The 25104-nt window shown below is 40.4% G+C and overlaps 2 long non-coding RNA genes across 5 annotated transcripts; one reads left to right on the forward strand and one right to left on the reverse strand.

Moving 5' to 3' along the window:
- Positions 1 to 2137: 2137 nt before the first annotated feature.
- LOC111253253 (uncharacterized) lies at positions 2138 to 14404 on the reverse strand. 3 transcript variants are annotated; one of them, XR_002674542.2, is made up of 3 exons: positions 13580 to 14399; positions 3404 to 3641; positions 2138 to 3260 (listed from the first exon to the last, which is right to left on the reverse strand). It is a non-coding gene; the product is annotated as an uncharacterized LOC111253253 (long non-coding RNA). The 3 variants fall into 3 exon arrangements; XR_002674543.2 differs by having other exon boundaries at positions 2138 to 3641; positions 13580 to 13853; positions 14171 to 14392; XR_002674540.2 differs by having other exon boundaries at positions 2138 to 3641; positions 13580 to 14404.
- A 32-nt stretch (positions 14405 to 14436) lies between these two features.
- LOC111253261 (uncharacterized) lies at positions 14437 to 18051 on the forward strand. Of its 2 annotated transcripts, XR_002674544.2 has the most exons (3): positions 14437 to 15078; positions 15642 to 16009; positions 16548 to 18051. It is a non-coding gene; the product is annotated as an uncharacterized LOC111253261 (long non-coding RNA). The 2 variants fall into 2 exon arrangements; XR_015326716.1 differs by having other exon boundaries at positions 15642 to 18051.
- The last annotated feature ends 7053 nt before the right edge of the window (positions 18052 to 25104 follow it).

The raw sequence follows: 25104 nt of genomic DNA on the forward strand, positions 1-25104 counted from the left end.
TTACGTCTTTTCTTCGAAAATCATATGGATATGATATTGAATAGCTATGCTTATATCCTACGTTAAAATGCTGACCAACGAGTTTATTTGTTAGCATATCAAGTTCAGTTGTTACGAGCTCTAATACCCTGTGAATTCGCTTCGGCCGAAATAGTGATTTTTTAAATTACGCGGGCTGTAGAAGGTAAATTCGCTTCGGCCGAAATAATGATTTTTTAAATTACGCGGGCTGTAGAAGGTGAATTCGCTTCGGCCGAAATAATGATTTTTAAATTACGCGGGCTGTAGAAGATGAATTCGCTTTGGCCGAAATAATGATTTTTTAAATTACGCGGACTGTAGAAAGTGAATTGCTACTTGTTGTCATTAAACATTCGACTTAGCATTGAAGCTCTAAGACAAGCCTACTTTATTAGAAAATTTGCAATACACCTTTTCGGCTGTATAGCAAGTTGTAACATTGAAATTTAGTGCTTGTTGATAATACTGTTTCATGCAGAATTAGCTGAAACTCTACCAAGCAAACGTCTTAAGTATATCATAAGGTCAGATCTTTGCTATGCTGTAAAGAATAATTATCAGAGCGTACTTTAAGAAAACGCCTACAAATATTCGACGAGACAACCCATCCTGGCAGCTCTTGGGAATATAGCTTTATATATCGATCACTGACATACCCAACTATACAGTTAATCATAAAAAGTGAAAGGTCTTCTTCCTGAAATCTCTGTATATAATTAGCCACCGCAAAACCTTAGCCTTGAAGATATTCAGTTTTTACAAACTCGACAGTTCTACAAGCTCTTTGAAATATTTAGTAGTACTGGACAAAAATGCTAGTGCTTTTCTAGAAAAATGTCACGCAAGAATATGTCGTGTCCTGTACGTCCCTGATTAGATCCTTTTGAAATCAACTCATCCCGAGAACCGTAGTGTCAAACCTACCAGTCTGCTAGGTTGAAATTGAATCCGCATGTAGCCAAATACCTTTGGCAATAGGATGGGCCATTCAAAGGCTAGGTAATCGAGTTACATATAATAAATATGAGAGTAAATATCGAGGATACCCGTGTACAAACAGAGAAGTGAATTATATGAAATAAAGAAAGAACCGATTTGAATAATGAGGACATAGGATACATTTGTATGATACCTTTTTTTAGAAGTCACACCGTCTATGCATAACTGAACTGTCATGCAAATTAGACTTGAGCACGTGAAGTATGGGAGAGGTACTGTGAAGTTGATTCAATTTGACAAAGATAACTTCCTTATGCCACGCTAGCAATTTAGTAACGGCAGTTTGCCCCATATTTATACGTATATTTAATCAATCAGACCCTCGTCACATTAGCTGTACCCGCTTCCGCTGCATTCCTAACGTCGTTTTTTGATGGTAATTCGCCTGTCTGGATTGGCTGTTAACACATTAATCATATATATGTATATATATATATATATATATATTCCAAAGCTGCCTGTGTTTTCTGACTATCAATACCTTACACTTGCATCATTCGTATTGACAATTAAGACGATTATCAATTGATCTTGAATCATCTGTCATGCCTTCACTTTTCCTTCTATCTCAATGTCTGCTAGTAATTTAGCTTTAGCTGGCGCTTTCTTTGCCTAAGGTTACCCTAACAGCGGGGTAAGCGTTTTGGGCAACGCCACCCTATACTGTGAACGCAGTTGCGCAAAAAGCTCAACCATCGTTAACGACGGAAGCTGCAAACAGTCCAGCAGTTTTTTGGCGTTCAACAGAGTGGACGCTTTTGGTCCCGAGCAGGAGGTTACGATCTGATGGACCGAGTAAACTGTTGAGAGCTCAGCTTGGCCATAGCATCTCAGAGGGAAAGGTTAACTCAACCTTTATCCAAGTGTTCATTATTCATTCAAGAAAACAGAGCATCTTCCGCGAGAAGGGACTGTTCCCATTGTGTTCTCTTTACATCTTTGTCTAGCACAAGCACAAACTCGCTGGTATCCTAGTACTTATATCTGATGCGCTGAGCTGACTTATTCTGAGACAAGACCAGCTTGACATAACCATGAAGGTTAATGCTGATACCGTCGTACGTGTACGTTCTGCACGAGCATAATAGAAAAATGTATAGTAAAGAGACAGCAGGAGTTAGTGCTGTTGGTAAGCCATAATACCGTCATGGTGATAAATATACACAGAAATGTATAATCATTTATTTCAATATATATGTTATATGCGACCATAGGGGCATGCGCACATTCGACAAATCGTATTTTATGCCTTCATGTAATGCCATGCTAAGTGGGTAAGGACATTTTTTGGGTGATTTAATATGGCCATGTAATAAGCTAGCAATAAAGAGTAAATATACGGAAATAATTGTAATATAAACGAAGTACAGGCTGATAACATCGTGTCTGAAATTTGTGGCATCTGAAAATAGTTTAATCGCAAAATTTCCTTCGTTTGACCGCTGACACCTTCGAAGGTCGTATAGCGATTTACTTCCGACATACTTAATTTTCTCTTGTGATCCAATCCTGAATCTCGATCGTAATCATTTAATAAATGTGACTCCTATGTGTAACACTAATGCCTTTTGAGAACAGAGCGCATTATTCCACTCGGTCAGCAGAGATATTAGTAAAGGGTAATCTTGTCGGGCGTGGTAGTCGTTAGAACGTGATTATTATGTCAGACTAACGTATTCGACGGGCCCTCTGTGGACGCCTGACCAACCAGTCATTGTTGCCTGCTAATATTAACGTTGATATTTGTATAGTAGTACGCCTCATTACCTAACTAGCATCAAGCTTGGTTTGAGTTGTCCGTGATATCGCGGCCTGGTGGGCCCGGCAACTTTGTCGTTTTTTACTATTTCATCGTTTAATACTAATACCTACAAGAAAATGATTAAGGTTAGCAATGACTCAAAACAACGTTCTTTCGTCTGCTAGAATACCGAAATACAATTGGCACGAAAGCGTTATCAATACCAACCTTGTTTAATGATATTTTCTTAAATGTGGGGCCTTTAGTAAAAGGTGCACTTGGGTCTTCTTGATATTGGGCTGTTTAAGGCCTCTGATACTTGCCTCCTATAAATGCGATGGGTTTTTCGAACTGCCTAAGGTGATGTATTTCACTAAAATCTTTCTCTATTGTGCCTGAAATTCAAAACCTACCAAAAATCATATACCAGCTTCACTGCTGATCCGTCTTCCGTAATGGCGTTGAATAGTTCTTCAAGCGCCAATCTCCATCAGAATGGCTAAAAACGGTAAAAAAGGACAATGTTTAAAACCGCAGATGGAAAGCGACGAATGACTCGAAAAAAAAGGCAAATATGCGGGGAAAAGTGCTGCATAAGTTCAGGCTAGCAACCTGCAATACTGTGAATAAATACACAGTTACCCTCTACTTAGATGTCCTTTGTATAAGAAGTTTCGGAATTTTGACCCCACGAGCAGGTGTTTCGCTGTCATTATTGATCGATTCTTCCGTCTTTTGGTCACATTTAGAAATGATTCTGCGGAAACGCTTGGGTAATCTTGTAAGAGCTTGTACGGCCTCGGACCCGTCTCCATGCAGGGCTAATATCGAGGGACGCAATTTTTCTCAGCTCCGACACGCCACGAGTGCGTCAGCTATTCTGAAATTCAGGGAATCCGATTTATGTAACTGTAGCAGAATTACTTGCGATAGTATACCTCGAAATTGCGTTAATAATAACGTTCTTCGCAATGGTTTTGTGACTGTTGCGAAAGCCCAGCTTTTTACGTTTGTTACGTTTTGATGTTGTTCCCCCCTTTCAATCCGCAATCTTAGCATCAACTTCACGTACATCTGATAGTGACACAGGCCACAAACTTATAGCCATATGGGTAGCTTACTGACGTTGTAGAGATGGTAAGAAATGTACTCTTCTTTAAATTGAGATATTTGGTCTTTTGTAAAAACTGTGCAGTCATCGGCGCCTACTCTTACAAGTAGACACGCTACATAAGAGTCTGCCATGCTTATTTCTTTTCCTGTGATCATCTGCTATAACCTACTCCCTGAAAAAAAAGCCCACACTACCGCTCTTGTGCTATTTTTTTCACTGCTCTGTTTATATGTAAGTTTTCCTAAGTTAGTTATTTTTGTCGCTTATTAAGAAAAATAGAAATGATTTATGTAGAACCTGTATTACACAGTACCAAACGTCTAGGTCAAATGAGAAGGTATAGCCGTATAAATTCGGTACGAAGTTTTAGCATTTGTAGCTGACCTATTTTAAATAGATTATGACCACAATATGTATATGCACAACTTTAGCGCCAGCTTGTAAATAAGCCACATTTTGAAAGTGTTCACGGCATTTTTCCCAACTTAGCGCAGCGTGCATTAGACTTCTTTACCTATCCATACATTTGTATAATACACGTCTTTACAATCGCTACGCGTCGTTTCACGTTATAGGATATAGACTGTTGAGTTTCTCATCCTTACGTCCCATAGTGCATTGAAGAGGTAGTGAATATTTTCCGGACCGACTTAAGGATACACGTCCAAAACACACATGCATAGTATATCGCAGTTATCAATGAAGAGACACTGGGGGTTGCCAGGTGCTTTGTATGTGCACGCTTGTGATGGGATACACTTAATTATGGTTACGGAGGGCACCTGCGGGAGAACTCGGCCATCCATTACCAGACTAATACGTCCTGTTTTAGGTTGGCCGGAAAGCCAACAGCCTATGCCGAACGATATACCAAAACATCTCTCTTCAAGGCGACGAATCGCTGAAAATCGCTAGGGGAGCGATAGATACTACTGGGCTTTGACATATCCTTTCAGGAAAATGAAAATGAAAGGAGCATCATATCTTAACAATACCGTACATCTAGGAAATACTTTAGGGGCTCGTATATAGCACGAGGAAAGTGTGCTGTTACCTTTATCTTGGTACTCTATTGATGTAAAAGAACACAGCTAAATAGCCACGAATTTCACAGTTTTAATGCTGCAAAGATTGCAGAAGTATTGAAGGTTAACATGCCACCTACAGGATAATTCAGGATAAGCTCAGAGCAAAAAGGAATTTGAGGAAGGAGTTGACGGATCCTGATGCAACCCGCTTCGGCTTTGCTGAACTGCACGTCATGAATGTATGGTGCAAAATAGAAGAATATATAGACTTAGCAAAACTAAAGCTTATTCAAGCAGCAATAAGGTAAACAGGCTACTGTATCAGAACCGTTAGGCCTTGAGAGGATGCTATTCTAAATAATTTGATTCAATAATGAACACTCAAATAGCGCAGTTGCTTTGATCAGCGAGAGCTTCATTACACTGCTCACGTCTACTATATACAAAGAGCTCCGCCAGGCACTGGATACTAGATTCGGAGAGCGGGGGTAACTCCACTCAAAATTATTTTTAATGAGAGGACTGTATAATAGATAATAATTTCGAATAAATTATAGGGACGTAGTGGAGTATTGAACGAAATGGCGCGATAAGCAAATCTTAAGCATGAACATATGATTATTACGAAAACGTATTTTGTAGTAAAGAGTGTATTTTCGTCATGTTAGAACTTCGTTATCGCATTTGCTAGCCTCTCGCTAAGCACTAAGTACCTAAATAAGATGCGAATGTTTGTTTATTTTCACATGATATTCAGCATGTGCTTGGTTTCAGATAATTCAAGGAGAAGTTAAAATAGCGACTCATCGAAGGTGTCAGCACATAGCAATTCCTATACCCCATTAACACTTCGAAAATTGAGTCCCCTAAAAGCGCAGATCGTGCGGGTGTGTTAAAGACTCCTTGGTGGAAATACAATTTTGCGTATGCCAGTGCCGTGGTGTGCGTCCAGGGTGGACACTGGAATAGATTCGACAGTTTGATACACGAAAAAAAGGGCGCTTTTTTATCTTTCTTATAGCAAAAACGTTACGTTGAACTGGCTCTGTTTTATCAGCAAGTTTCTCAGTTAACGTTAATAGGCTTTTCTGCTCAAAACAGATTGATCGATCATCGATGCCCGTAAATATGCTTTGATCAAAAATCGCGCGGACAGAAAAAGCGTAGATAGGGGTTTGGATAATCCCCGTTCGAATTGTCCAAATAGTTTTGTTTTTTGGCAGACGATCTGAATTTTCGAAAACTAATAGCAACGCGACTTGGATAGTTTGCCTAAAAACTTGATGTAAAGGTTCCATAAAAAGTTTGGCTTTTTCAAACTTATTAGGTGAAATATCGTTTACCCGCTTCTTCTGATGTTCACTCGAAAATAATTTAGCTTGTATATATGTGCATGCGATGAAGCTCTATCGATTTATAGTTATAAGGAACTTACCTCACTTAGCTATATTTCGGTGTTAATTATCCTATATTAATAAATAAATTGCCCAAGTACCAAAAGGGACACGCATGTCTCACTTAGCGGTAACCTTGCACCTTAGCTGCCATGGGCAATGCCAATCGCTCATAATGAAATACTGCCTCTGAAATCGTTACTGCGCTGAGTCCGCTCGTACTATGGTAACTTTAGCAAGCATACTTATTAAACCTTCAAAAGAAACGTCCCCAAAGAAACAAATAGATTTTAAATATAAAGGCTCGTTGCCTGGTGCAGGCTATGCCAAAGTAGTTCTGAGCCTCTAGAAGGCAACGGGCGTAAAAATACTCTGTTAGTTGGGTTAAACCTGGACGGTGCAACTGCCCACGTCCGTCTTAACAGTAGTCGAACTAACCCAGATGCGATCTTGCCTAGTAGCTATAGAGCAGTCTCAACCGGTCAACCGGATCGTGCGATACGTTTCTAGCGTAGGAACATAATTTCCATGTTTAGTTTTTTAAACTGTGCCAATCCTTGTACATAAGTGACTCTGCCATGTTAGCAATAAATGTCAGCTGGCTTTCGGTCAAAAGAGCTGTTAATAACATGACATGTCCCAACTCAAGTAAAACTGGGTTGAATATTTCGAAAACCACAACACAATTGTACATATGTTAAAGACACGGTATCGCTCAGCAGCTCGCGGTGTACCCAGGTGTACCGCAAATTTCGTCCTCATAGCGTAGCTTGTATAGATTCAATTTGTTTCACTGGGAAAGACCACAAGGCTGGATATTTTGAATTAGCAGCTTTAGATGCAAGGCCATATTGTATGTTACCGTAGACCATAGTTAGATTATAAACATAATTTGGCGTCGTTTTCGAGATCTGCTAGTGTACTCGTACTTAGATACACCCTCGATTGGGTACTAAATTGATTTAATGATAGTGATAATAGTATACAGTTAGTCTTCTCTTGCTCTCAATTCTTACTTTTCTCAAACCTAGCGAACGGCTGTTGTACACCTTCTAAGAAAATTATAACAATTATTATTATACTGTATGAAATCACGATACGTCCAGTACATAAATGCATATATTTCAACATGGTGGGGACGTTCGTTTTGTTGAAGGGCTAACCTGACGACATACCAACGATTAACATGAACTCGTACACCTACAAGTTGTATATATTGACCAAATTCTCTCTCACTGGATTTAAACAGAGAATATTTATGCAGAATTTTATTTTCAGAAGGCTTTTTACCCTGTAACCACACATTTAAATATGGTTAGAAACCCATCCCAAATCTAATAACTCCGTAATCGATTTCTGCCAAATCAGCTCAATATGTTCATATAGTAGACGACATCTTGCAAGCACTCGAAATGATGTAGACAATGTACACTATCACTAGCAGTGTAAAAGCTTAAAAATCCGTGCAAGTTCCCGATATTATAAATGTACATATATAATGCATGGGCACCTCCAGATACGCATCTCGATTGACTTATAGAAGGTTTCCAAGTGTAGATTACGACAGACTCGCTCTAAATGGGTATAGAGGGAAGGGGAAAGGGGTTGGTAGCGAGTATTCGCTCCACCGTTGATGGTGTGCCCTCTGTTAAAACCCAGTGGACCTTAAACTGGCAGGCACTCGGTCGTCGGCCCCCGCGGTTCAGCCCCCGAGCGGTGTTTTCATCGACTCGTAGAGGTCGACTCGGCCTTGTCGTCTGTTAAACACTAGTTGATGATTTTATACCCTTTGTTCTGTGTCGTTCGTGCTCACACAGACATACGTTCACGTACCCAGAAGCTATCAGCTAGCTCTGCGAGCCCAAGAGCCTCCATCCACGCTTAAATAAGTCTGCAATATCATGGCCAGAGAACCATTAGTGCGTGAAATTCGTACAGACTTAAGGATCTTGACATCTTTCTCCAGAGACTAGGCACACAATAATACAACGTACAATCGGTTTGGCGCTGCCGTACGGCGCAATGCTATTGGTTGTGTCCTGTATCATAAGCATACGAAAAATCGCGCGTGCTAAAAGTGATAGCGTGGTTTGGTCTTGCGACAACTGGATGGCATTGTTAAGTTCGTTGGGTCTGGTATTTGAGGAGTTGTTCGCGCAAGTGCTGACGTGTATCGAGCAGAACACGATGGAACTATATGAGAAAGCATGACACCAACTAATTTTTTTACGTAACAGCATGAATTTTTGCAGAGTCTGTAGATCAGGACAAGTGTAATATATATATGCTGGTTTCGGTTCATTCACTTAATTAATGTTAATGCAGATAATACCCCATGGAAAATAGCGTTCTAAGAGGATCCCGCAGGATCGGATTAAGTTGAAGAGATTGTTATCCACTCTCCAGATAAAGAAGAGTTTTCTGTCTCTGTTCGTTACATATTCGGCGTACGCATATGTAACGAAGAAGCGTATATATATACACGACGCAAAGCAGGTCTTTAAGGCTGGCTCCAAGAACGCTGAAACATATAGGCAAACGCCATACGCTATTCATTATCTTAACGGAAAGGCTAGTACCACACTGCCTGTGAGGTGCTGCAGTGCACTTACGTTCTGCCTCGATATGCATAAAGGTGCGAAATAATTCTTGTCCTATGGAAGGGAATCGTTGTAGGGAGTATGCACGCCCACAGCTTCGACACCATCTTCTTCCGTGCACTCTTACTTCCCGTCTTCGAATACCGTGTTCTCCTCTATCACGATGTGCTTCAGCAGTGTGGTTCGCTTGGCGTTCAGTATAATTTTAACAAACCCTCGGTCATGTCCAATTGCTTTTATTTCAAACACTCTGCCGCATCCCGAAGAACTTTTCATCTCTAAGCGTTAGATTGTCGGAATCATATGCACAACCTCCTCTTTACCAAGAACAGCTTATTTGCTCTTCAATATACAGTAGCCATTCGATGGACTTGCGTTCAACGTGACAGCAAATGATATAGTGGTAAATTCAGGAGCTGTCAGGCGTAATGTTGCTGAGATTTAAAAGCAAGCCAATAGAATCTCATTACCACTGTCATCATCCATTATACTCATTAGTGCCGCGGCGACAAACAGCCTTCTTTTCATCTGCTCGAAATCGCTGAAGTCTTTCAGGACACTCATTTTCGGCGTTGATGTCAGACAGTTTACCGTTGCTGCCACCTCTGTTCCTATGTAATATAGCAAACAGAATGATTGAGTAGTTAACATTATCTAAATATTTGTCAAAGCAAAACTAATCTACTGGTCCAAGCATAACGTGGCGTAGCTTTTGTTGGTCGTTACCTGGGGCGCCAGTCGTCACGCCACGACGCACCTAGACATAAGCACACGGCTGAAACTAAGCCCATCCTACCTGAGCACGAGTAAGTACACACAACATATAGTTTTACATGCACGTACACGTATGCGGTATTTGTGAGAAGCAGTGGTATATTCGGTATTTTTGGCGGTGACACTGAAGATGACGCTCAACGCACCGCGGCGCTTTTTGCACTTCGCTATTGAATGATGCACAAAGTCAAAATGTTTGGACTGCTGTATTAAGATTTACAATTTTTCAATTGTCAGGTTCATCAAGGGTCTCCTTCAGCAATATACGCGAGTGTCAAATCTAGATGTATGGTCATATATCTTTCCTATTCACTTTGTTCGTCGTAATGTTTCTTACCACGTCCAGCGCATATATATAACCTGCTATAAAAAAGTAGAGCGTATATAGTGCATAAAAGTTTCTAAGTTGGGTGGGTGAAATAGCTTAATGGAACGAGCGGCGACGGTTACGAAGCGGGAGGCATGCTGCAGTTCCCAAGGGAAGTATGTATGCAGACGAGTCAGTATAGACTTACTTGTACGCAGGTTCGGAAGCGAATACGTTCCTAAGTGGCACGCTTTTTAGAACGTCTTCGCTCTTATGCGTCTGCGATGTAACTTTTTTTTTATTGTAACCGATCAATAGAATGGTACCGTGTAATTTGTCCACATATGTGCCATCATCTATAGGTACAACTACCTGCATATGAAAATTTAGGGTACCATCGCTGCATACTATTCTTTTGTTAAAAGCCATCGTAGTTGAGTAGCGGCACTGAAGAATGCGTGCGTTCATCTTGTCAAACGTCACAATCCTTTGGTGAAATGGCTTGGGTATACGCCTCTATAAGAACTGAAAATGGCCAGCCATTATACCTTACCATGAAGCATTAACAAATATTAAATCACTGCGTTTATGCGTACGCAGACAAACACGTTATACTGATAAATGCTGTGTAAAACTGCAGTTTGTTTTTTTTTTATTACACAAGTTTTTGCTTACAGATCGTCACGGCAGTCATGTATTGAAAATGTCTCAGAAACCGCGTTTTTATGTTAAAGCGTTTGTTCTTTCTTCGCGAGAAGATTATTGAACTAATGCTATGAAGCATGGAACATTCTCGAACGATATAAAACAGGTTCAGCTGCAACTATAATACGCATATGTGTACTAATTAGGACATAAGTGCTGAATACTTTCTAGAGCATCGTAGATTATTTTATATATTTAATCCATTTCACACTATGGGCAGTAGCTAATGTATGAATTGCTCAGCTATTATTAGGAGCCAGACGTCTTTTCAGAAAGATCGATACTTTCATCAATACCAGTCCTCTCTTGAAACTCGTATAGAAGACAGGCAATAGCGAAAGATCTAGAAGTCTGACAAAGAAACATTGTGCTTCTCGTTGGTCGTTCAGTCCTCGCACTGTGCTTTATGGATTCATGCACTCGTTAGTGGGTAGGTTAGTGAGACAGTCCCATAGATTCGATGTAGGGACTGGGATATTTGCTATAATTCAGCTGGTGCAGATATGCCCAGCCTACGTGAATCAGTAGGTTTTTTTTTTGGTCGTGTTTTGTTTACCCCCAATGATGGTGTTCCCAATTTCATGTTAGTTTTCCAATACCATCCAATCAACATCGATAGAGTAGTTGGGCTTGTTCTTATGATTATAGCTCTGCACTTCGTGTTTTCTCCGTTGTTTTCGCCTGAGATCATTGCTATTCTTAGCTTCACGCTATATATATAATATATTGTATATACATCATGGAGCAAGGTTTGTGACCCAGCATAGCTCCAAGCGACTCAAGCGGCGAACCTTGACACTAGTGGTATAAGCTAACCCTATCAAGATTAGTGCATCTATTGCAGATCTTCAACTGGGTCGTGCACGGTTACCAACCAGGCTGAAAATTCTTCACAACGTAACTGCGCTTTGAGCTGGTATCGATAATTTAGATCATATGAGTAGAAACATCTCAGCCGAACATCGAATATAACACTGTGCTACAAAGTATCAATTTAACCATCACGACAGTCAAGTGTTTAGATGTTGATCATTAAATATGTATGTATATATACATAAACCTCCATAATAGAGCTTATATTTAAACTACTATTGATTTTTATAGGGACATCAAGGGCGAGTCTACTGAGTGAGCATGCATCATTTGACGTGTTATACGTATAGCTCCTAGTTTAACATACACTTCACTGTGAGTTACCAGTAGATATCAAAAATGACGCCTTACGTAGTTTGATCTCGGCATCAATAAATCGATGCCTAAAAAGCAAAGAAACATTGATTCCTCAATTGTTCAGTTTCCCTCGGCTGGATCCTACAACAGTTTGTTTACGTTAATGACTGGCTTTGACCTTTTCTGGGATCTGAAATCAATCTGGTGCAGAAGACCTAAAAGGATTTAGAGAAATTGGGCAAGTAAGAAAACGAAATAAATGAAGGTTTGATACAGCCTTGAAAAAGTGTTGATAGCAAATAACTAGGACGCTAACCCTCGGTCGCCCCTCCAAACCATGGAAAGGGGCGTTAACCTTTCTATATGTGTAAGCAGAGCCTGCTAAGTCCTGTTGAACATTATCGTCCAAGGAAGAGAGATAGTAAAAGGTGGGTTATAAACTTACGTTAGCATTATAGGTATTGCGTAGTGACTCAATTAAAGTACATCTTCATTGAGTCAAAGGTGAGAACTTATAATGAGAGGAATGTAGAGCATACAAGATAGTAAAAAATTTCATTTTGATATTAGAACCATTGCAGGAATGCCATTTTGGTGCTTCCACTTAGGTATGGATCTTCATCCATAAGCCTCGCTTTATACTTCCATTCAAGCGATTGCTTTTAGTGGAGTGAAATTTCAAAATAGCAAATGATTTTGTCTTATGTTGAAAAAATGTTTTGAGACCTCTTACTAGAACTTTGTAAGTTTATATCCACCTTACTGCTAGTACAATGAGGAGGCGACAGACAACAAGAATTCCTTGCATCTTTCTATCGGCACGAAAAAAAACTTCTGAATACAGTGAAAAAGGATGATATACGCTTTTAAGTGAAGTGTCCATGCCATAGAACTTACGAAATAATCAGTTTGTATGAATTGGCATAAGTCTAGTAACGTTTTAATAAAACGTCACTTGTACATCTAATCATTTGTCGCTTAATAACGGTAGAAACATAGTAGAAAAAACTGTGACATTATTAATTTTACGGTTTTACCCTATGTTTAACCAAAATTTTGCGCTCTTACGACACCACCTACAGCGCATTGTACCATTTGTTTACAGGCGGCAATGGTTCACAATTAAGCGAGACATTAGGGAGAGAGTACCAACATAAAGTGTCGCATCTATTGTTTTTTTGTCTACTAGAAGTATAGCATTAGAAAACCACAGTTTTCGAGAGGAACCCTTGAGACAGTCGGCTAAGACTGGTCTACGACTTTAATCTGATAAGATCAATTCGGTAAATGAAAACGAAGCCGCTTAAGCGCGGCGTACTTAGATGTGTCCACTTTGGTAGCAATAGGGTATGGCCTACTTAATCACAAGTACTTTTCCAATCAACACTAGTTGTATATATATATCACAGTAATGGAACTATACCCTGCTGGGCTGGCTTAGGTAGCCAATTTTTTCCTTATGAGCTTCGCTGACCACACCGACTAAACCTTGCGAATAAACAAATACAAAAGAATAGCATAGAATAGACAAGATCTGCTTGATATATGATTACAACACTTATTTAATTCCTCCTCGTCGATTTTTTCTTTCTTGTACTATCATGCACCTTATCAGCGTGCAACACGTTCCAGGACGTTTAAAAAGACGAAATAGAATCAATAAAGTATTTCTATTTCGAGTCACCACAACGATATTACAACTGTACCTAGTATAGCTACTACTTACGGTTTCTTTAATATAGCTTGCTCCTCTCGTGTACCACTGAAGTGCTCTTTTGTTTCTTCTTGTGCTTTTAGCCATTTAAGCCCTTGTCGACCCTTCAGCCCATTCCGGTGATCCGCCTCTGGATTTCGTGCCCTTGTCGACGCCAGCGCCTCGCCAGGACAGTGCCCGCGGCCGCTGGCCAGTTCGAGTGGCGGCAACGACGGCCATGTTCACCACGACCAACTACGCTGTTTTTATTCTGCTGCTGGTGCCGGACCGATGTCGACTCATCCGCCTGGTCCAGCAAACCATTCTTTAAATGACCATGAGTAGATCTAAGCCACTGAAGCCCTATGGGGTCAAACTCTAGCCACCAACAAACTACAATGCTACAGCCTCACACGAAGGTACTCCTTTTACAATTTACAACCTCTACTATGTCTTCGTAGGCCCTTAGAGAGGGTTCGTGAAAGGAACACACTGCTAGCAGCTATAGCATCAGCAGTAGTCACAACACTGGACTTGGCTACCTAGCATGCCTTACATGAGGCAGTGCTTGTGCTCGGCCTAAGCACAGCGGAGACAGCTAGAGAAGTGGGAGGTACCACTTACGTTGCTGCTGCAGCTGCTCCTACCAGCCGCCGACTCTGCCGTCGTTGTACCTTTTAGGTTTTCTCGAGTAATGCCCACGACGAAACGAACCACTCCCTTGGGCGTAGCGGGACATCGGTACCGCGGTCGCCGCAGCCGGTCGACATAGAGTCGTCCTCTTGGCGTTCAACGGGCCGAGCCACGGTAGCGCGGCTCAACTAACGTGGGGCTAGAGCCGACCGGCAAAAGAGACAAGCAAGTAGCCCAACGCACCCCGTTCATCCTGTTCCCTCTTTTTCCGCCGATTGGATCGCCTTGGTTGCACTTCCCACTTCCCTTAGGCGTTCCTTTCAGTTCAACGAGTGGAGAGCAAGAGGAAGAAAGGAGAGCAGGGGAAAAGAAACGACGAGAAAAAAAAAAGCTGGGAGACACGCACAAATGAGTTCTCTCTCTTGGCGGTACCCTCGAGGCTCTTGAGGTCTCCACTCGATACTACCGCCAGCACGGCAACGGCCATGACTAAGGGAATACAGCTGCTCTACCCTATACTTAGCATTGCTAAGGCCCCGTTCCCTTACTATACAATTTTTTTTACTCGGTATTGCCTAGATCTTCTGGCTCCTTATCCCTTGCTCTGCCTCTTGCTTCTCTCAATCTCCGCGTTTTGGCTCAACGTCTCACGAGACTTTTCTTGATGGCCCTACATTTTGTGAGACTTGTCCACAATAACAAGGTCAGGCTGAATACGCGCTGAGCTAAAAGTTTAGGTGAGCCTGCTTCCTGGTTCTAAATCTCAATGCAGGTGTCTATGCCTACTTACGGCTATGACGGTAAGCATTTTCGATGAGTTAACGAATTAGAACTGTTTCCACTGGCTGCTGCAGTTCAGTTCGACGTGCTAGCTGATTATGCGCTTTTCTATCTTGAAGGTAAGACTGGCCTGAAAACAGCTTTTATCGTAAACAACCAGTTCCCATAAAAAGACGTTGAAACATTCTAACACACGAATTTTCCTGCTTAACGAATTTGTCGACTTGAACTAGTTGTGTTTAGGGAAGTATGTCTATTTTTTTTTTTTTATTTTCGCACGATGACACTATTGAGCGCTGTTTCAGGCATTTTGGAACACCTGCCTATAAGGAGAAACAGAGCTTGAATGACGCCATTTGAAATTCAACTATTCCTGTATACCGACCTTATTATATTCAACAATCACATTTACAATATACATTATTGTACGTACAATACCCTGCCAGAGAACGTAACATATTATAGAAGTAGCGTATTTGTCAGCAGTGGCTTTGCCGGCTTCTCTATGACATCTGTTATACATTTGTGTTAACGTTTAGCTTCTAAAATACGTGCAAGTCAGACGAGGCCGGCGACTCATGCGCCTGTTTGTGATTTCATTCGAACATACGGGCGTGTAAGCCATGTCAATGACCCTTTGCGGTTATACAACGCTATAATATGAATCGCATTTGCTTTGCAGAGGAATTCAGCTGAAGAATGTAAATGCTATGATGAAGGGCTAGTTGTTCTAGTGTCTCATCTCTGTCTGTGTACCAGGCCAGCTCGCAGTGTTGAGGAGACATGGAAGGGCAGGCAGGCAGGCCTCACAACAACTAAAGACCCCGAGTCCACTGTCTGTTCTGCCGTTAGCCAACTCACTATACGGACTGCCACCGCAACGACAGGCAGTGTCGAGCTATTTGCGCCTTCTCTCCGGACTCGTGCCACCCCAGCCATTTGTCACCATTGTATAAGATAGAGAGCGTAACGCAGGGTTGGGCAGGTCGAGCCAGCGAGAAAAGACAGCATGGAAATCGACGCCAGTGCAGTGGCTTTTCTATACACGCGGTATGTAGTAGCCTGCTATGTGAGTTTACTATAAGCGTACCCTCTGCTAAAGTAGGAGAACTAGAAACATAGCTGCCCCAATTTTCTTTTTTTTTTCCGCTCTTTCACTCCCCTTTGTTTCCCTTACACCGCCCCCAAGGTCTAGTCCTGTCAAAACGCAAATACGTCATTTATCTCATAGCCGCCCTTCAGTGGGAAGTGGGATACTGGAATTGTTATACCTGTGCGAGCACCCGCACAAAGGTTTTCGTTCCTTCACCCACTTAGGCCGGTGCTCCGCATGCACACACACATACACGTCATGTTCGTGCATTCTTCGACTCTGTACCTTTGTGCGTACGCAGATATGACAAGTTAAGCCGACTGCTGAAATGCTGAGCCGGTACTAGCGGCGCTCGGACAGCGCAAGCTTGATTTTCTCGGCTAGAGGCTAAGGGCCTCCTCGGTTAGCACTCAGCTCTTGGCAACTCATCACCAAGTCGTGCCGGCCGACTGCCAACTAAGACACTGCTGCTTCGATCCAAACTGTAATTTTCAGGTTTAGCCGGCTCCATGTGGACGAACGTATATGTGTACGCGTAATGCAACGTGGCAAACAAGTAACGTAAAAGACTAATGTCTTTTACATTTTTTTTAAAGAGGACCGTGAACAGAAAAAAAATAGAGCGACGCCATAGGCGGTAAGCGATTGTAGCATGGTTTGCTAAGGTGAACAAAAATTAGTGAAGGATCTAAAGTAAAGAGCACAAAGTAAAAGAAAACTTGCGTTAGCAGAGTGCAATATTCGGTGGGCATTGGACGGTATAATGGATTAAAAGTAATATATTTAACCATATAAAAAGAAATTCGGAGTATTCTTTAGAATAAAATCCATATTTCTCCATTTAAAAATATCCAAATGTGTTCATTTCTATAATTCTAACACACCATGGATGGTGATAATAATATAAATCAGATTTTTCGGCTGAGATCTACATTCTCTCATTTTTTTCGTAACGTTCACATTACCACATACCCTGCTAATGCTCTTAATTAAATTTTAAAACACCTTTATTTGTTTTGCTATATAATTTATGATGAGATGCAGGAAGGTGCATTTCAGCACATGGACTGATTTTTAACAGCATTAACTAAAAAATACCATATGATTTACATTCGCCCGAATCGAGTCGACTGCTTGTGCTTTATAAATAGTTCCGTAGTGACTCAATATGCCCAGGATGATAGCTGGATAACCCTCATTGTATTCAGCAGTCGTTGCGCTCTGATTTGGCCAACACCCGAATGACCCGATTGAAACCTTCTGCGAGTTTATTTCCACTTCAAGGCAACCGTGTCGTTCGTCTCTCCTTCGAAGGTCAAGACAAATGGTCCCCGCGGAGGGACTCGAAATGTAGGGGTTTTCACAGCAAATACACACAATACACACTTACTGATCAATCAGGTTAGACTTCTGCGAAGCCATCAGCAGCCTTAGTTGCCCTTCACCGACAGCCAGGGTCTATCTCAGAAAAGGCAGAGTGCAGCTTCAATTCTACTCGGCTCGACGGAAGTCGGCTTTATAAAGACACCTCTTTCGTCAGCAGTAAGGTAATACGCTCGAGGGACGATTACTGGGATACAGAGGACCCAGAAAAGGGTCTCCCGGTGCCAAACTCTTCTAGACGCCGGCCGCTTCAAGTGGTTGACAAAGTTCTACGCTAACGCTGCGTGCGCCATCATATATACACTACCACCACCACCAAAGGTCTCCACCGCTGATAGGTAATTTATTCAAGGTAAGATTGTTTAACGGATTCGCTAGTCAGATAGAAACAAATTGAGACTGTTTACTAGCGTAGTAGTCTTCTGGAGACTGCCACACAGCATTATTAATAGATAAATCTAATCAATATCGATTTGTCTTGTTAGAATTAACCCGGCCTACGCAATTAGTTGAAAGCGATGTAATAATATATGTATAATATAATAAACGTTATAATGTTTGTCTAAGATAAGAAGATATAAGAAACGGGCCCGAAATAAAGATTCGTTAATTTTCATTCATTTTTTTATTTTACTATACTGTACTTGAGTTCACTATACTATATATTACTGAGAATTTTATAACTTTTCTGTATATATATATATATATATATATATAAGATGAAATAAAGGATGCCATTATGAACTATTTGCCTACAAAAAATAGAAATAATAAGATACTACACATATAATGGGCAGTTCACTATGGAAAACGACAAACATAAGATGACGCTACATTAAAAATGGTGCGACATTTTGTTTATTCAAGATACCCCTGTACTTCGCAATTGAAATTGTACTGAGCGACCAAGGCAAGAGCATTCACTTAGAGTGACGAATGGTCATTACGTCTGGAAATCCGTTAGATAATCGTCTGTATATATATATATATATATATATATATATATATACGTACATATATAATTATTTGCCAAGTGTTTTCCCTTGAATCTCCTTACTTACTACGAAACGTGAAAAAAACTCATGTCATCTTTGTAGATGGCGCTACCTTATCATGGCGCCATATTTTGTGACGTTTATTTATTCGAGATACACTTGTGCTCATTGAAATCTAATCGTCACTTTGTTCGTTAGCAGACAAGTTGCAAGACGATCAAAATATTCGAGCGGTTTAGGAATATTAGTTGCAGTTTGGAACTGCAACGCCCTAGGCAGCTGGTCCCTAAGACCTGGTATTCAATCAAGGTTCCATTATTAAAGACATTGCAATAGGTTTACATACATAAAAATTTCAGAAAGAACATTTTTACACTAAAAATTAGTCTCGTTGATGGCCTCCTGCAAAAGGGGAATCACCTTAATACGTTCGAGTGTTGGCATGCTGATTTAGAATATGTGAAAGATCATCGTTGTCATTTTGATCAAATGAATAAAATGAAGATTAATTAAAAAATTGAAAAAAGAACGAAATCTGAGCGAGGATCGAAAACGCAGGTGTAGAGAAGCGTACTTCCCTTTACTCTTACGTTATTACGATGACCTATGATGAAAATAGATAGTAACAAACGGTCACTAACAGTGGGTAGATTTAAATGAACCAGTCGGAAATTTATAGCAATCAATTGTACAGCTTATGGTATCCGTTTGGTAGCTTCTGAATCTTAATTTATCAATTACGAATTTTACTATTTGAAAAAACTCCGCATTAAATAGCCAAAATTTAAGAGCGGAGAAGGGTCACTCCTACCGCACGACGACGCTGGACCTCATACTGTCAGGTCACGTTTGCAGAAATGCAGGAGTTACCGTTAAAGGCATTTTGTCATTTGCCTCTGTTGGCAGACATTCCTACCATAAATCACATTTTTTTTACCAGATCTTAATGATATTATACTAGAAAAATTGTCCAAATCTTAACATTATATCGAAATTATTTTTTCAAACTTCATCGACTCTTATACCCCGAACTTTCACAGCAACACAATAAATAAGTTATCAAAATGGTAAAAAGGCATAACAATCGTGCATATTTCGATTGAAAATGAAGGAGTTAATCCTATAAAAAAGATTCGAGAAGTTAGAATTTATTATGCCACCTTCCATGCTAAGGGGCCTTATAGTGGATATGAAAAAGAAGACTTTCGATTTATTTTTAATGCTTCCTTTTCCTTTTACATTTCTACTGCACCAATCGAAAGTGCTTTGTTTCCTCTGTAAGTTCATAGTAATTTTCTTGTGTTCAGGCTTTGAAAATCCGTATGACAAAAAATGCGTTTTAGACCTCTACTCTGTTTTATCTTTTGCCGAATTCACACCGCTGCTAAAATATTATGGGATATCTGCTCCGTGTACAACGCGCATATCTATGAACACTGCTTTAAACTGGTTTGTGAAGATTACGAACAGTATGTTGGAACTGCGGGTAGCTGCGGCCTGCCGTCTGAGGTCAATAGGGATTGACTGAAGGTACTTCTGAAGGAGAAGGCGGCCGGCAAAAAATTCGTGAATTAGACAAAAAATTAATTGTGGTTATACGCCTATCAAGCTCTATGGGGTTTACCAAAAATTGAACTGAGTAAACATCACAAAGAATACGGCTTTACACCATCTCGCCCGGCACTAAACGACATGCAGCCACAATGACAGGTTTTTACACAAAATGGACACTGGTGAGAAGATGTGATGTTTTCATGTCGCTGTTAACCAAAGGAAATAATTGGTAGCTGGGGAAGAAACGCCCAAGCCCAGAATTAAGCCAGATTTCCATGCCATTGCTTTCTTAGGGACTGGAAGGGTCTTACCTGAGAATAACAGACAGTCAACAAGGATCTGTACATAGCCCAATTACGTCGTGTGAACAAAGTTACCCCATAGACCTGATAGGCGAAGCAAAATTATCTTTCTTCAAGATAATACCAGACTCTACAGGGAAGCTTTAGTGAGAGATTCCTCTACACACCGTATTCTTTAAAATTCTCTTCGACGAATTATCACTTTTTTTCATCACAGGCAAATTAAATTAGTACTCGTACATTTGACAGGAGAGAGAATCTCAAAAGCTGGTTGGACGAGTTCTTCAACTCGAGACCTTAAACTTTCCGGCGATAAGCAAGAGATAAATTGATTCACGGCAAAAGGAGTCGTTGTCAGGTAAATGCTGGGTTCTTTACTAACTGAAAAAAACCTAAACTAGTTATATTTCAACCTAATATATGTATATTTAAGGCTGTTACAAGCGGATCTAACGGACTTTGAAAGTAAATAACCTTTAAACTAGTCGGGCTAACTTCTGGTCAGCCATGTACTGATCATTGACGTTCCGACAAGTGATTTTTCCATATATATATATAGCTTCTCAAACTAAATCATGTTTGTCCGTTCGAATACATACAAAGCTTCGTCGACTGGGAGTAAGATATTACCTCGGTCAATTTAGTAAATAATTGAAATGACGAAATGAATGACGATAAGGACTAGACTGCGTGCTTTGATTGTTTTGCCAATAATTCATGAGTCTCTTAAGGAATTCCACTACGTTGTGGATTGCCATCATTGTTTCGCTTTCGAGATAAACCATCGTAGCGAGTATTATCATCACCTTCGTTCGTACCCATCCAACACTATTACTAAACTCAGTTTCTCTATCGCATGATTTCTATCTGGCTAATGGTTGGTAGATATTGAACCGTATAGCGACCGTATGCTCCAGGTATGTTTTTGTTTTATTGAATAAAGTTCCTAAATTGCACCACACTCGTTTTCTTTATTTTTATAAATTTACGGGGAACCTATTTCTTATTCAGTTTTCACATTTTCAGTGTCTGGATAATAATTTTGTGACATGGTACATGTGGAACGGTGGTTTTGGCTCACAATACCCTTAGGCTCCAAGCTTCCCTTCATGAAAGCTTCTCTCTCCCCCCACTTCAATAACGACAATGCGTTTTTATCTCCCGAGTCGACATTTAATCATTTTCTAGCTGGCTTTTAACACTCCAATCTCCGTTCTAAAAATGTTTTTACCAGTCACGTATTGTGGCGAGTCACGAATTTTCGCACCGTTTGTAGCCTTGAAAAAATAAGGATTTGGCCATTGAACGCTAATTTTCGATACCTCAAGATGTTCTTCCTTTTGAATTGATTCCTCGTAGAGTAAACTCAACCGATATTTACTCGCAGGTTTCTAAAAGACAGAAGTATTTATCAGCCAAATTTCATAAAATCTCATACACACAGGGCATAGTTCGAAGGCTTCCTCAATCTTGTCAATTTTAAATTCCCTGGATTCGTTTGTAATATATGGATGTTCACCAGTTGCTTCGTCTGAGACGCGCTGAGCCTTGGCGAAGTGTTCTGCTCCCAGAGGAGAATTAGTTCTTTCGAAAACTAGGAAAGAAACCGATCTCTGCGAAGAACATGCGTCGATCTACCAAATTAAGCGAAAGTCAGCTATTATCCAATTTCTTTGCACGGAGAAATCTACAATAAGATTAAAAAAAACTTCATTTTCTGGCCGACGTCGATGATCTACGTTAGTGTTGGATTGCGTGCGGTTTCAGAAAAGCCACAACAAAATACCATGAGGCAAAGTGGGACATTTTCAATAGCGTTTCTGTTTTTAATATATGTTCGAAATATCTTGAAAATAGCCGTGAGAAAGTTCTTTTTTTTATAAGTTAGAATTTGAATATGAAAATTAACGGTCGTTTTGAGGAGGGAAATATTAATTGCCGGTTGTGTCCTTGAGACAAGTTCCAACGACTACATTTGCTGAGGCTTGTTTTTGCACTTGTTCGTTACTTCGAGCCTTTGCGTGTTTGGGAGCGCTATTAACTTGCTGAAGTTGTTTGTTTGTAGGGTACTTGGAAGACACTTTGACGAGTGTGTATCTAATACTATCGCTTCACTTACGCTTACTGTAAAAAGAGTAATTTGTAAAATGACGAGAAAATATGTTAAAAATAGCGTCAAAACTCCAGTCGTGGTAGATGACGCTTATATTGATACGTACGACATTCACTGCGATGTCTAGTTTTGTTCAGATACTGCCCTAGAGACAACACACAAAAGCGATTCCGGATTTAAATAGAAAACCTTGTGTATGTGTATAAGAATTAAAGGTTTGCTGACATTATGATTCGTTTTCAATATCATTTTTTTAAGCTAGTTTTATTATAACCAGCTAATACTTATTGACAGCCTTTAAGTTCATCGTCTTTGTATGACGCCTTCTCAAACAGAACTTCGTGAATGCTCCTCCAGACAATTCGAACGATGAAAGAAAATTTATTCCGATATCTGAGACGGTGTTCCGTATTGCTAAACAAAAGCTCCGATTGATCTGCTCACTAAAAACAGTAGTACCTTATTGTCGCCCATGAATGTTTTCAATATGAATGAGTATCTTTTTTTGGGCCTATTGTGATTAGTGTACCTTTGCCGGACGGAGTTTTAAAATCAATTGAATTTTCGCACGGCACTTCCTATTATGGATTAAATAATAAAGTAATCATCTAGTAAAATTATTACAAGTATTATACAGTTAAGAACGTTTGCTCTAATGCAGATGGAAGAGAACCCCCTTGTCTAATAATTTAATTTATTTATTATCTATTGTGCTTTCCGTTTGTTCCGCGTATTTTGGTACTTACCTGCTTTTCAAATAAGATGGTCACGGTTTCCCTTTCGTCCGACCATGCAATAACGGCTTCATTCATACTAAACCGTTCTATTATTCGACGATGTTAAATCTATATCCTTATAGGTATATAGATTTCTGTCCTCAGAGGACTCTCTCCTCGTCTGCTTCGTAAATAATGAGTCCGAAATCACGGTGTTCCTGTATCTGCGGCGTTAGCAGTTGAATGTTACTTCGACTGGATTGAAATGGACCTACGTATCGTCCATGTTCTTTAATAACAACTGATATAAGTGCGTATCTTAGTCGACAAGTGCCCAGATACGCTGACTACTAGCAAAATGCAAACCATCATAAAATCTTAATAAATTACGCATTTATCTTACCTACTGGAACGAATAGAACAACTGTTATATCAGAAACTTGTATCTGACTATGCTTACTGAAAAAACTTCGCGATGTCGTGAAGCGTGTAGATTGTGTTGGCCCAAAATATCTTGCTTTGAATGGAAAACGCTGGTCCGCTAGCCCACATCAGACTGTGCCCAAATGAAATCTCAATCATTGGCGGATACGACCGTTGCAAGAGTAAATTTGCGAATAGATAAGCTGCTATCAATAGTATCGCATATATGGCAGTATTTGAGAAATGCTGAAGAGAATGAGAAGATTACAGCGGCAATTCCGGTGGACATCGGAGCAGGACAAACCATCTGAACGTGAAACGATATTTTAGCCCAGCAAACCGCCTAAGAAGCGGAGCTCAATCGCTGAAAGCCTTTAGCCAGACAAGCTATTAGTCGCCCTGTGCAAAGACTCGAGCGCCCAAATATCCGAGAAATAGCAAAGAAGATCTAAGCAGCGTTTCGGAAATACGACGGGGGCTAAATAAATATATTGCTAGCAGGATAGCAATGTAATGTATTTAATTTACAGTCTAAACCTATAGATGTAAACGGCTGTAGAGTTTCGTTTCCCCGTTCGTATCAGAAACGGAATCAATAGGTTTCCTAGGTGAATCCATTTGTAGTTGTACCTCTAAAATATTTTAGCCTCTGACATAAAGAAAACCAATAGAAATTCTAGAAAAAAACATGATAGGTTAAAGAGCAGATGTTAGCTAGTATGCAGAGCAACGAAGCTCGATGGACAAAAAGGACGGTGCCCTATAGAAGTCGGTCCGTTTAGCTTATAGTTATTTAACAGTGAACTGAAATTGTTAAACCTCACTCAGTCCTTGACTAATTCAGCCTTTACTAGAATAATATCAGAGCTCAGAGTTGCATGAGCTATGATTCAGTGTTCATCGGTAAAACGAGCAGCTTTTACAATCTTTTGCACTTGCCAAGCGAAAAGTTTGAATCTGAGATAAACTTCGGTTGGAAATACGTAGAATCAATTGAATTTGCGATTCAAGTATAACCTACTGAATATTTTGAGCAACTACAGGGCCTTAACTGGTTCTACCTCGCATCGAGTCGTCTATGATTCATGAGTACGAACAACCTTTGGCCATGACCTGCCTCAAAAACAACACACATCTATGCGCGTACCACTGCATGATAGAGTGCGAGAGACATTTTCATAATGAATTAGGAAAAACCTCGTTTCATATTTTCTGAGTTCCCTTGGATTCGATGCGTGTGTGCAATTCGATTTCCATCAATGCTAATGGTGTGTTATGACGCAATGCGGAATACTGATACTATTCGATCAACTTTCTAACACTAAAAAAAAAAAAGGATCATACCACTCCCAGCTGGAGGGAGACGCGTACAGAAACTTCCCAATTTCTATATGTCGTCTCCGCCGCCGCCAAATTCCCTACTCGCCAAAGTTGAAATTATTTCGCCCCTCATCGGTAACTGAGACCGTTCTCGGCTTAGAGACGACGCAAAGAGTTGAGCTCCAGAGGGGGTGGGCCTAGTGAAGGGTACGTATTCACAAACGTGTGTGTTCGTGCGCGAAGTAA

Source organism: Varroa destructor, unplaced genomic scaffold (assembly GCF_002443255.2).
Source record: "Varroa destructor unplaced genomic scaffold, Vdes_3.0 BEIS01000001.1, whole genome shotgun sequence".
Classification (NCBI taxonomy): Eukaryota; Metazoa; Arthropoda; class Arachnida; order Mesostigmata; family Varroidae; genus Varroa; species Varroa destructor.